The sequence below is a fragment of the Wasmannia auropunctata genome, unplaced genomic scaffold, assembly GCF_000956235.1.
Source record: "Wasmannia auropunctata unplaced genomic scaffold, wasmannia.A_1.0 LD336099.1, whole genome shotgun sequence".
NCBI lineage: Eukaryota > Metazoa > Arthropoda > Insecta > Hymenoptera > Formicidae > Wasmannia > Wasmannia auropunctata.
In genome coordinates, this window is record NW_012026791.1 from 1,090,728 (window position 1) to 1,101,963 (window position 11,236).

Below are 11,236 nucleotides of genomic sequence, written 5' to 3' on the forward strand. Positions count from 1 at the left end.
CCAGTGGGCCGATCCCAAATGTTCAACAACGGGGAGACTACCCAATAAGAGCACCGTTATAAAGATCGCTCCGTCGTGCGACTCCATCCACCGCGGATGCAAAGATGGTGGGATGGTGTTACAGGGTAGCACGGGTAATGCAAGGGGCGGTGGAAAGCACATCGGTAGATAGCGGAAGAAGAGCAGCGGCGACTGGTAGAGTGAGAAAGGAGCGGGAGGAACAACGCTCGTTGCTCGAGTGGGGGGTCCACGCAGTTCTCCCGGATCGTTGTAACGAGGCCTCAGTCCCAGTCGACTGCTATCGTAAGGCCCGTAGCAGTAAGGGCTTACAAGTCAGACAGTACGTTTCTACTTGGTCTACTTTCGGGACTTAGAGCCGCGCTCTCTCGTGCTTACCGTTGAAACGGTGAATCCTACACGGAGAGATGCCTACCCTTCTCGCGACGTCGAAAGGGCGCCCGGAGTAGTAGACGCGCTCGGAACGTATTATCGGAGCCACCACGATCGCCGGTGCCGCGCGAAGAACACACTTCCGCGTTGACGTGCTTTTTTTTTTATTCTTTCTCGGGATCTTCCTGGTGACAGTGGACACGTGAACCCGTAATTTCGGTCGATCGATTTCCGTGAAACGGTCTCTCGGTGGACTAGTGTAATGTGCTGAGGAATCGAATCCGAGACGAGAATTCGTTTTGAACGATCAGCGACATTCGGCGACATAATTCAAATGACATGGGAGCTTAGCAGTGCTTTGCAAGCTTTTGTGAGAACTGAGATAGAGCGAGAAAGAAAGAGGCGGATAGAAAGAGTAGGGGAGAAAGAGCGCAGAGCGAAGTTAAATTGTCAGCGAAAATTGAAATTGCAATATATCAATAAATATAATTATTGACAAAACAGAAGAATTCACAAGTATCGAAGAAGAAGGGGTAAGTGGGTCAGCGAGAAACGGAGCTTCGGGTGTCGTTGGCCCATGAAGTCGATGGAAATACTGATGAATGAAGTTCGAGGACAACAGAGATCGAAGAGGCACAGGAGGAGAGCCTGGGCTAGGTCAAGGACTTTGTGCGGGAATCCTTCTTTGTGATCCACGGCGGTCTTCGCTCACGCCTGTCAACCTGTGGCTCGCGGGACGGTGAAACGAGGAGGAGCGAAGGAGTCACGGGAGTGGAGTTGAAATTAATATTAGTCGTGTCTAATCCTCTCGCGGACGAATTCTGATGAATCTATGCACAATATATTCGGCCGTCGTCAGTACATTCCGCTCGTGCTTCGCGATTGTGTTAAAGAACAGTGCTGTTTGTCACATACGTTTGCGCCGCGTCGCGTTCCTACCTCGGTACTCCGCCGTGAAAAGGTGAATCGCGCGGATCTAAAAAGTGCTAAGAAAAAAAATCTTTGATATCCATTGTTGGGGGGGGGAAGCCGGTCGATCGGGTGATAGAGTGTGCGTCGCTCTTTGGATAGATTTATAAGAGGAGATCCTTTGTGCGGTGGAGGCCCATCAACGAAACCATTCTGGATACCAAGCTACTCATACGTAAGTTACCGATGGATGTTTCTACGTATGTTTCTTTTTATTAACGAGCATGCTTCTTTAGTTTGCATGAATGTATCGATGCGCAGTATAATGTGCAAAGAAAAATAAAACGATAAAAATTGAATTTGTTTGTCGGAAAATGGTCGAGCACGTTTTACGATTTTTCGCATTTGGATGTTCATGAAAACTAGAGAGATTCAGCATGCACGTTTCATACAGAGCGCTTCCGAATTTGTGATACAGTTGAGAAGAGTGCGATTCCTCGCGAAGAGATCAATCGAAAACGAAAATTAAAATAATTTCATATGATAAGCGTTGCTCCTGAAAAAATTTGAAAAACGGGAAGTTATATTTATGCCTTCGTAAGTATAAATAATCTTTAATGATCTTGTCTGTACTGTATTGTCAAATTTAAATAATTTATTTAAACGATTTTTTTCTCTCTTTTCGGACGATATCAACAATACAGGAAGACTCTGTATATAACATTCGCTCGTAATATTTATATACATATATTTTTTCACAATTATTTACGTATTTATTCTAGCTTGTATGTATTAAACTAGTTAAATTTAAAAAGTAGAAAAATCTAAGCAAAACTATATATGCAGGTTGACGCGCAAATGACTGTGCGATATGATATTCGAGGAACTTTTTTTTAGTACGTTTTTCGATATATTCGCTAAGTGAGTAGTGATATCAATTTCGACTTCTCGATTTTTGATTGAAGACGATCCGTAAGAATCGAAATTAATATCGCTACTCACAAATCGAATACTATTGCGCGAATATGTAAAAAAGCGTATTTTGAATATCATATCACATGTACATCTGCCCCAATCCGCATACATGGTTTTCTTAAAATTTTTCTAAAGCCTAACCAGTTTAAAATATAAAAATAGATATAAATAAATACTATGATAGAATTATGCTGTGTTAATATAATAATTTGAATACTATATTATCTTATACACCTGAACTTGGTGGTTAATACTAGCCTGTAATCTTCATTCATATTTTTTATCAAGGACATTTTTATGTGTTAGCACTTATTTAATAGAAATCACGCGATTGATTACTTAATACAAACTATGCAATTGCAGAAAAAAAAAACTATTGATATTATCGAATGCTTTGCGTCGTTGGCTAATTCATATTATTGATTACGCGGTTAACACCTGTGTCATTGGCAAAATCTTTAGGAGCAGAGAATTTTTGGAATATCACGAAAAACCTCGGCCGTAGTGGAGTTCCATGATTTTACGAATCGTTTGCCGTCTAGTACTTCTTGTGCCACATACGTCACTCGAATTACCACGCTTTCTAACGATAGAACTTCGTTCGCCACTCACGATAAGTAGTCGTCTATTTGTGCGGCCGAGTCAATAATTCTGCGACAGCGTCGAATCGATCGAAGCCCACATCGCGTTTACCGATATCGTATCGACGCGTTAGGGCAAGGTCAAGTTTATGTTCGAAATGTATTTGGAAATTCTGGAAGTGGAAGGAAATCCTCTAAAATCCTTCTAAAATCGAAGTTTTTGACCGAATCTACTCAAATCAGAGGCTTGTGATATATGAAACAACACATTTTGATTAATTTCTAGATGTTTTCTAAAAATTTCTTATTAGATCGTATAGATTGCAAGGTTGGTAGCACTCATGTACACACATATACATACACACACACACACACACACACACACACACACACACACACACACACACACATACATATATATACATGTATACAATTATAGCAATTTTTATTGAAATAAAAATTAATTTATCCTCTTTTTATTTACTACTAAAATTTGATTTCGTATCAATGTTAATAAAATATTAATAATTTTTTGTGTTATATAATATTTTATCTATTGTATCAACTTTTTTTTGTATGCTCATTTTTGTAAAATTGTCGAAATCATATTAAGAAAAAGCAATATGTGTAGAAATGTACAAGATTTTCTTACAAGATTAAAAGAGGTTAAAGGGTCAAGCATTTTTTCATCACTACTTTCGGGTTAAAGGCAAGTCTTACTGTATAGTCTTCTTCCCGCAACGTAGTCCGCATTATGGTGTGCGCTTTGTCACATTCCGTTTTAACGGTGAAAATGTCATGAAAAAGTTTTTGTCAGCCAGAAAATACGTCCGATCTTTGAAAAGTATGTCTGTTTCCGGATGTTTAAAAACGAAAATTTTACGCTAATTTTCTCTGGTTAATAAATTGGTGTATATGCATCTAAAAGCCCCGTTTTGGCAGGTATTCTGGCAAATTGGCTTCGAGACCTCCGAGGCAATAAATTTCTGATGAAAAGACTATTTTCGTTCTGGGATAGAGATAGATGCAATACTTGGACAATACAAGGTACCGTTCAAAAGACCGAAAGGGAAATCTTATATAATAGAAACAAAAAATCTTAAGAAAGAAAACGTGGGTGCCTGGACATATATTTGATCCACAACGTTCACGCGATAATTTTCACGTAGATTCTATGATGTGCTTCTGAGCTTAGAAACTTGAGGATTTCGATGCCGCCATAGCCTCATGACGTCGCGAGTTTGTTAATATAATAGCACACTACAAATTAAATTTCATAGCGCGTTATCTCATCTTTCCATTTAAGGCTAATCCGAGTTACTTCGAAAGCGAATAGAAGCTCGGTATGTGTCTTCGCGATTATATCTTCACGTTTCTCCCTCCCTCCCCAGAGGGGTTTCTTGGCATATTGCAAAAACTGAGTATTGGCTGTTATAGATATTCGGATATCGACGTCGCGTCGGCGACGACGGCGTAAATCACGTACACTATAACGACGAGGACGGAGGCTGCTAGGTTTGCGGTGAAATTTCTCCGGAACGACTTCCTCGCCCGTTCGCTAGTGGGGGGTCCGGACTTGTTGCTCGAGGTTGTAGACATCTCGTAAGGCGGTTCGTTGCCTCCACGATACCAACCCGCGATTGGCTCGGGACAGTCTCAGTGTCAGGTCGTCGATTTCTAGTGGCGCGTGCTTTTTATGCAACGGGCTCCTCTTCGCCGCAGCTCGATTTCGATGGGGACGTTACCTCGATCGCTCGATTAACATTGTATAGGGAATCGACGGCGATTTATCGCGAGAGATGGCCGTGTAATTGTGTTAGAATATTGATGGACGTTAAGTTGAATATCTTCCGTCTTTGGCTTTATTAAAATTGCACAATTCCTCGAGCTAGGCTAATCTTCTAGACCGATCGAGTGACAATGATGAAAATTTCATTCAAGAATTTTTCACGCAATAAATAGACGCAGAGAAAAGTCTTTGCGAAGTTTCTAAGTCTACTTTTATGTCAGCTTTTGGTTTCTTCAACGTCGGTAATCTTCGTAAACGAATGAGTCTAAAATTGCGGCATTATCGTGTCAGTTTATTACTCAGAGATCGAATAATTTATTAGGGCGACGCTGTTCGTCGGGATACGTATGTTTCCCATAACTTACGTTTTTCAACGGAAAACGGCGGTTGAAGCAAAAACGTCTTTATTTTTTGTCTCGTTGCCCATTGAATTTGCAAAGTCTTTCAAAATCTGTCGCCATGTGTAAGGATATTCTTTACAGTTATATCGTCGATATATTTTAACACAAGAGCGAAGGATTGTGATTTATGTTGAAAGTTTACTGTTCAATTGAACAATTTATGTATTTCGATAAAATATGCTATTATTAATTTATTAAATTTATTGACGATATTTAATGGTTCACAATCGTTTCCCTCAAATTCCAATCGTAATTCTGTAAGACACCTCGCATCGAGCGCTTCACGATTTACGGCACGAAAATAAAGTGTAAACGAAGTGTTGGGACATCCTGTACATTGGCACGAATAGAGTGCTAATGCAGAGAATGTCTTAACATATGGTGAACATATACTTTATTTTTCTGCATTTGCGTCGCAAATTGTAAAGCAAATTGTTGCTGCAGGCGTTTCGTGGTATTAGGGTTGGGATTTGAGAGACGTAATTGCGGGCCATTAGGGACAAAATATTGCCACATATGATACTTCCAATAAAGTTAATTAATTAACAGTAGATTATTTAAATGATCGAAAGCATAAAGATGTCCGCAATCCGTTGCTTAAATAGTCCACAATGCAATACGCGTTAAGTTTTGCATAAAACGTGGATATGTATTTGTTTATATATACTTATAACTTTCGCCGCATTTATTGTGACCCTCTTCGGAGGGATGTAAACGCTTAATTAGAAATTTATGCACTGCATAAGTAATCGATCATTTTGCAAAATATTAAAGAAAGACAGCGCTATGAATAAAATGCGCTGAAATTAAAAATTAATAAAAGACATTGTTATTTGTGACCAATTGTGCGTCAGTGATCCAGTGACATTTCACACACCGGCATCATTTCGCTGAAACGAAATAATTTTACAAAAGCAAGAGAAAGAGAGGCAGAGTGAGAGGTGGCCGGGGGAGGGGGCGGAGGGAGGGAGACGTGAGAAAGAAATGGTGAGAAATAGAAGCGGAAAGGGAATGCGGGAGAGAGACAAGGAAAGAGAGAGGAAAAAGAGACGAGAGAGAGAAAAAGTAGCCGGCTGCGGGAGAAGGACGGCAGAACAACAAGTGTGGTGGGGTATCCTCGCTGCGGTGCCGCGGTGGCTAGAGAGTAGGTCAGTGTACCACATTAACCGGTACTCCGTCGGAGGGAGGGATGGAGGGAGAGGGAGGTCTTCCGACTCGTCGGTTCCGTAGAGCCTATAGCTATACCGTGAGCCGCATCCACGGTCGCTCACGGCCGTCCGTGGGTACGGGACCCCGGCGGCGATCGCCCACGGTCGTGTCCACGGGCGTCTACGATCGCACGAATCCGCGCGCCTAGTCATCCGTGATGGTCGGTCGGTCCGACGGGCGATCGCCCATACATAGGCATACGTAGATCGACGTGCGCCTATCCTTAAAATAAGCCTATCTTTCAATCTTCTGAAAAATCCCCTTCCCGAAAAATCGTGTTCCTTTTTTTTAGATCTATTTTTAGATACGTGGTACAAGTCACTATACAAAATCGTGGATTGTGGATAACGAGAGAAAAAAAAATCCGAAAAATTTCCCGAAAGTATTAACGATTAACAACATTCTTGATTTTTTAATGTTAATTTAAATGCCTTAATTTTTTAAATTAAGTTAAATTGTTTTTTTAGACTCATTTCTCTTTCCATCGCTTGGCCAGCGCGCGACGCTTGTCCGCGGCCTTCGAAATCTCTTCCGATAGCGTGCTCGGACTTGGTGCGTACGCGACTTGTCCTTGCGGCGAAAGTGCCATATGAAATGCCGACAAACCAGTGTTGTTTCGGGCTCGACCGCGGTATGCGAATATTCTCCAGTCCGCGCGCACTTCCTCGACACCGTGCTATCTCTCTTCGTCTTTAACCTTTACCTTAAGGGTCGTCGCACTTTCTCCGACGGCGAAGCGGTGCCAGCTTATACCTCGCGCACGCATCTATACGTATCTAGCCACGGCGCATTCTGATCTTAGCACACATCGCTCCAATGACGATTATTATCAGCGAGAATTTTAAAATTTTTTGAATCATATTATCCGCTTTAAGATCCTTTATCAATTTTCTGGATACTTTTTAATCCTAAAATTTGATCGTAAACAAATTAATTTCGGCTTCGTCAATCTATAAGATAATTTTAAATAAAATATGTCTCTCAAGATACTTTAAAAATTTTTTCCCACTGTTGCACAATAAGAATTTATAAAAAGTTTGTTTATAAAAAATCGGATTACTTTTAAATATGTAACTTTATAGCGATGGTAAAAATATTATACTGAACTATATATTATTATCAAAACCTATATAACTTTTACAATTTTATAATTTCTATAAAAATAATTTTAAATTCATATTGAATATTTATCTAACTGTATTCTTATTTTAGAGAAATATTTTCGAAGTTAAATATCTAATAGAAATGATCAATTTGTAACAAGCAGTTAAAATTCTTTCTTTTTAGAGATACTGAAGATATTTCTTTAATGGATTATTAGAACTTCCTTTTTATAAAATTCTAATAATAAATAATGCCATAGATATGATACCTTATCTACAAGATATTTAACAGCATTATGATATTTGTGGGAACATCGCAGTCTGAATTATTCGTGAAGCATTCGAGATCATGCATATTAACAGATGGATGCTCCGTCAATTAGCGAGTTGAGATTCCGAAGATTTTACCGTTCATCTTGCATAAGCTTATGATACGAATATAAAATTAGTATCAAAACATAGGACAAATCATGATATCCGAGTTTGTCAATATTATAGATAGATGCGTTTTCGAAAGACGTAAGCCGTGTGAGAAAATCGATAGTCGAATCAATAAGAAATGTAGCAATATCGTCGTGACATTTCCTATATACCCACATAATGGCAATCGGCGTTTATGGGGTCACTAATGAATATAACCGCGCTCTAATACACCGTTATAAGATAGTTAAAAGATAGTACCCTCATTTGACTTATCGACTTTTTGTAAGAAATTAACGCGAAAGTCGTCGCGACCAGTGCATGTATTAAATGTCGCCTGCATTCCTTCCGAAATATCAAAAGTTTTCCGAATACCAAAGGGTTTTACTCATAGCTACAATTAACCAGGATAATCTACTAACGGAATTTCCCAAATACCTGCAATATTCACATCTCATTCGGTAATATCCAATATGTCAGACTCGAATGTTTTCTACTTACAATTAGCATTTGATAAAATTAAAATATTCTTTCAAATAGAGTACAAGCACGTCATTTCCATTCGCGCTTTGTCGTTTCTGCCTTTAATTGTTGCATTACGAAATTCAATTTCAAATTTCAATTGATAATTGCAATATAATTTGTGATTTTTCCTACGAATTTTTTTACCGCGCCAATAATTTACAATTCGTGAAAAATAATTTTTTTGATTGGTTATATTTAAGATATACATATAATAAATATAAATAATAAATTTCACTGTTTCTACATGAAACAGTAGAAGAAAGAGAGAGTATACAAAATTATTAGTAAAAAGGGGTAATTTAATCCTCAGTAAACAAAAGATTAAAATTACAACTGCAATTAAAAAAATGTAATATTAAAAAAAAACAAAAAAAGAGCGAAGTTTTTAAAAAGAATTAAATGAGTTCAATCGGGGACGCGAATGAACGCGTTGTCCGTCGCGGCTGCGTAACGAGGCGAAAAGATCCATTCCGCGTACAGCCGGACACGGAAGTATGGAAATGAATTTCACGTTTGGTCGCGTCTGGTTCTGCGTGCTACGGTGTGGGTCACGGGTATCGAGCGGTTCCCAACCGGTCGCCCATCGACGGAGGCGAGCGGGCGAGCGAGCGTGCGAGCGAGCGAGGACGAAGAGCGCGTTCTTCGCGCGCGAGCGTGACTTGTTTGGGGCCGATGTGGGTCATTCACGGGGAACCGCATTTCGCACGCGCCATTTTTCGTAACGAAAAGGAAAGCTGCGGCTGGCCGGCTGGCGCGGACGCTTAGCAAAATCTGACTGGTCTTGCGTAGGCCTCCCGAGCTTCTCGGCTGCCCAGTAACGGTGCCTCGACCTACTTCCGTTCCCCAGTATACGTGCCGATATAGTTTAGCCGGGCATAGTCATCGCGCGAACAAGTGTGCCGCCGCGCCGCGCCGCGCCGCGTTTCTTCCGGCTGGCTGGCGGGATGACGCGCGGATCGGCCCGATGGGAGAGATTAACGCTTTCCGCGTTTCCGAATAACCATATAGCGAACGGAACCGCTATAAAAGATAAATCGCAACTTACATGTTTACGTGTATAATTCGAAGCTTTAAACGTTACCGAGAGTACAAATATAAATATTAACGTGTATACAGATGTATATATACATGAAAACGTAAGCGCGTGGAATTTCGAGAAGGAACATAATCAGTGACGCTTCGCGCGGCTGATTGTCGCCCGCGTGAGACAGGTCCAGGACGCGCGGCGGCAGGAGTCCGCGAGGAAAATCGCACGCATGGTCGCTCGCGCCAGAAGTGGGTCGCCACGGAAACCGCGGCGGCTCGCACGCGCTATTTTTCACAACGAAAAGGAAAGCCATTCGGGCAAAATCTAGTCGATTTGCGTAGGCTTCGGCCGTGCAGCCGGCTGTAACGGTGCTCCGGCCTACTTCGGCCGCCCCACTGAGCGCGGCTCGAGGCGCGAGCGCGGTATGGTTTCGGCTTGTAGTCACGGCACGGATATTCGCAAACGACGACGGCGCGGCGGTGGCGGCGGCCCCCCCTGACGGTCTCGTGGGCCCCCGATGTGAGGACGAATGAACGAACGAATGGGATACGGGTACCCCCTTGCGTGTATACGCACCAATACGACACGCACAGACGAACGAAATGCGTGTGCACATGCACGGAGCACGTGACTACACGCGCCGATGGATTTCGTTCCGGGATTGCCTCCTGCAGTGGAAGTTTCCTGGAAGAAATTAGGAATTTCCCATGCAAAAGGAAGAGCTTGAGAATTCATTCAGGACGCTTACAGAGATTATAAAAGTAAAATAAGATAACAATTTTTAATAAATATTTAATCCGTCTCCATCGTCCTTATTAATTTATTTTGAAATGAGAAAACACCTCTGTATATCACAGAGGTGAAGATCACTGTAAAAATCTGTAAATCAGATATAGAAGATCTTTCGTATGACTAATTGGATTACAATTATTAATTGAATGTTGATCCAAAAATTGCGAAGATACTGACTTTCACGATCTAATGAAAAGAATGAAAAAATGAAGACTAGAAAAGAACGAAACCGCGAGATATAATGCGCTCGTATAAATAAAAGACTATTTGAAGTTACAAGATACCAAGTAGAAAACGGACATTACGGATCAGACATGTCAGATCTGTATCGAAGGAAATGCAGCATATTCTCACGAGATATCGAAATAATTTATTCGTTAATAGTATCTACGAAGTATATTGCTTCAGTGCTCTTTTTAAATGATTTATAACCGAATATATTATTACTGTCGTAAATTTCACGACACCAATTCTGCTATAATATATAAAAAAAAAGGATCAAACACAACAAGATAGAATGACAATTAAGAAGATAGAATACGAAACGGAATGTCCACGAGGAGCGTGTTAAAGAATGAATAAAAGATTTTTTCGATCGGCTAACTCCGTTGCGTTCGGGTGATGGCTCAAACTCTAACGACGCTTTAAATTTTAACAGGGAGAAACATGGGCATAACACGGGCCGTAAACACGTCGCAAACACCGGCTCCGCGCAAATCGGTACGGCCGAATTTGTCGTATCGCACCGATACCCGGTGATCCCATTGATAAGTAGCCCACGGAGGCATCGTCGTAGGACCGAAAAAGCAGGCCCGATCGATCCTGCCGCGCGGGCCCACCGCGCGATCGCGCCAAGCCGCGTCCGCGCCGTTGGATAACGGTACACGGCGAGAGAGGACCCCCTGTCCTCTCGCTTCTCAAGTGCCGAAGAAGGGGCGGGGGAGGAGGGAAGGGGGGGAGCGGGAGGGCAGTTCTGTGAGGAGGGGGTACCTATTCTGAAATGTTTACCGTTGACAAGGACGGACTTCAACCAACGACAAGGACGGACTCGAAGTCGGTCCCGGACAGAATGAGGAAAGGTATAGAAAAGCGGAAGGGGTAGAAGGGGAGCGGCG

The 11,236-nt window shown here is 41.6% G+C and overlaps 1 protein-coding gene across 1 annotated transcript in view; it reads left to right on the plus strand.

The window, feature by feature from the left end:
- Nucleotides 1–432: 432 nt before the first annotated feature.
- Nucleotides 433–11,236, plus strand: part of LOC105462472 — a 17,069-nt gene continuing 6,265 nt past the window's right edge. The window contains exon 1 of the mRNA XM_011709095.1: nucleotides 433–1,534. The gene's annotated coding sequence lies outside the window, so the exon portion shown is untranslated. The remainder of the gene's footprint in view (nucleotides 1,535–11,236) is intronic.